The sequence below is a fragment of the Silene latifolia genome, unplaced genomic scaffold (genome assembly GCF_048544455.1).
Source record: "Silene latifolia isolate original U9 population unplaced genomic scaffold, ASM4854445v1 scaffold_372, whole genome shotgun sequence".
Lineage (NCBI taxonomy): Eukaryota > Viridiplantae > Streptophyta > Magnoliopsida > Caryophyllales > Caryophyllaceae > Silene > Silene latifolia.
The window spans coordinates 1-3,011 of NW_027413300.1; positions in this window are offsets into that span (position 1 = coordinate 1).

A 3,011-nucleotide genomic window follows, 5' to 3' on the forward strand; every position below is an offset into this window, starting at 1 on the left:
GGATGATTCCACCATTGCATTAACATGTTGTTTGGTTGATTTGGAAGCTTCATCAAGCTTAGCCATGGCATTCTCAAACTTCAAATTGATGGTGTCAATATGAGCACTTAGTTGAGCACCCAATTGTGTGATGGAATCTACCTCATGCTTTCCTCCTCTAGTAGCCTTTCAAGGCCTACTATATTGTGAATTATGAACCGCCATCTCTTCGATTTTGGCCCATGTTTGATTGTCATCAACTTCAGTGAACATTCCATTGGATCCCATATTGAGAATGTTGCGGGAGTCATCATATAGACCATTCCAAAATTGTTGCACAAGGAACCACTCGCTAAGTCCATGGTGTGGACAAGAACGAAAAGTGTCCTTAGATCTCTCACATGCTTCATACAATGATTCCTCATCTCTTTGCTTGAACCCGGTGATTTGGGCTCTCATCATGTTAGTCTTTTCCAGAGGATAGAATTTCTTGTAGAAAGCAAGTGCCAACTTCTTCCATGAGTCAATACTAAGGGTAGCCTTGTCTAGGCTCTTCAACCGTTGCATTGGGGTACCGATCAAGGAAAAAGGAAATAATACCCATCGGATTTGATCTTGAGTAACTCCGGTTTGAGAAATCGCATCAAAATAGCCACAAAAAGTCTCCATATGTGAATGAGGGTCTTCACTAGGCATCCCTCCAAATTGACTTCTGTCAACTAATTGTATGAATGCGGATTTGGCAATGAAATTACCGGTTAGATGTTGTGCTGTAGGAGTACCATTTGGTAGGTTCTCCTCGGTTGGTACGGAATATGATGAAAATTTAGGCATTGTGGGTTGATTTTTTGGTGGGTTTTGTATTGGGTTGTCCTTTCCTTCTCTTGCAAAAGGGTTGGTAAACTCAATGTTATTTGATTGAATGTCCACAATCTCATCAATAACTACAACTCTTGAAGTTCCCCTAGCAACTCTTCTATTGTTGGTTAAGGTCCTTTCAATTTCAAGATCAATATGTAATGGATTACCTTGTGATCTCCTAGTCATGCAAAATATCAAACAACTCGAAAACAATTAGAACAACCTTGAGGATATTGACTTCCCCAAGGTAAAGAAAGACACAACTAAAACTAATTAATGAAAATCAAATCAAGTTAACACCATCCCCGGCAACGGCGCCATTTTTGGCTCGGTATAAACTTGTCGTCAAAAGCTACCAACCAAAACAATATTTATAACTTCACAAACTACTCTTAGTAAAGAGATAAGTAAAGGTCGGATCCCAAGGGACGGGTATTAATGTAGGATTCTCAATTGTAAACGGTTGTTTCTTAGGGTGTCACAATTTGGGTTGAGATGATAAGTATTCTAAACTAACTAACAAGATAAAAGTAAAGCAAGTAAAGAGGTTGTAAACAATTGATTAAAGGCACTATGGTGTCATGGGTTCATAGGGGATTCATGGGAGTTAATCATACAAACATGTTCTCAATTATATGCAAGCACTTATTGTTGTGATGGGATCGAGTTGGTGTATAAGCTTACAATCCCTAAGAATGTTTGGGTCCCAGAGCCGAATCGATTAGATTGTACAACACCTACAAGTCGACTTAATCCTTCCTATTCAACTATATGAATGGTCTAATGAGGGTCGAATTGGTTTATATGCTTACAAGCCTCATTGAAAAGATAGGTAATGGAAAAAAAAATGCAATGATTCATAGGCTCGCATTTCATCGAACATAGCATGCGCATAAGTTGAAATCACAACAAGCAAGCAAATTAATTATGAAAATATATTAGATTAAGCATGAATCATTCCCCATGTTTGTTTTCCCTAATTCCCCATTAACCCTAGCTAAGGAAACTACTCACTCATGATCAAGTTTAGCATCCTAATAAGGTTGTCAATCATACTAACAAAGCAAAACATAATGAATAAATAAAAGTGATTAACAATAATTAAATAAGATTAATAGAGAATTATACCTATGAAGATGATTCCAAATAATAAAGCAAAGAATAATACCAGTACTTGGTGATTGATGGAAGGTTGTCAATCTCCCAAATAAACCCAAATAATCTTCTAATTACCCAAAATAAATGAAGAACAATAGAGAAATTAAAGAAGGATTAAGATATGATTAATATTGATAGATTGTATTACAACTAAACTACGACTAATTTGAGAGTATTAGAATGAGATTAAGAAGTGATTACAACTTGATTAAGGATGGATGCTAATTTAGGTAGTACAATGGGATATTTATACTAAATATTAGGTACAAGGATTAGGGTTATTAAGGGCTTAAAAGACTATTAAGACCCTAAGAAAAGTTGAGGAAATGCTCCTCTCGAAGGAAATGAGCGGAGGCCCATTGCTAGTCTTGCCACGATCCGCTCGTCCCGTGTTGTGGCACGGGCTCTTCTGTCTTGTGATCCACTCGGATCCTGGGGAAGACGATTGATCCAGCCTCGCAAGCCGCTCGTCTTGGACACAAGACGCCCAGATCCTGGTGTATAGAGGCACCCGGATCGTGTATGATCCACTCGGATTCTAGGATAGACTACTTTTCTTCTTTTGCTCCTTAACAATCCGCAAGGATCATGTCGGGGATGCAAGGATCCTTTCATCATTGCCCATTTCACTTTATTATCTACTTAGGCCTCTAGTGTTGGTCCTCTCTTTGATGCTTGGTCATTAGATGCGATCAATTTAGCTCCATTTTGCCTCATAAATGCAAGGTTAGCAATCCTTTCCTACCAAGGAGACAAAACCTCAAAGAATATGCAAAATGGGGAACTAAAGATAGTAAATGACTCAATTATGTGCTATAAAGCATAGGAACGAGGTTAATCCGGGGACTAAATGTGCTCAAATATGAGTCACATCATTCATGCTATTAATGACATAAGCAATAACAACATTGAATAAACTAATAGAAGATATAATAAAAATATTAAAGGAACATGCAATTAAGAGAAGACAAGAAGAATTAAATTCAGAGTAGAGTGAAGAAGGATTACAAAGA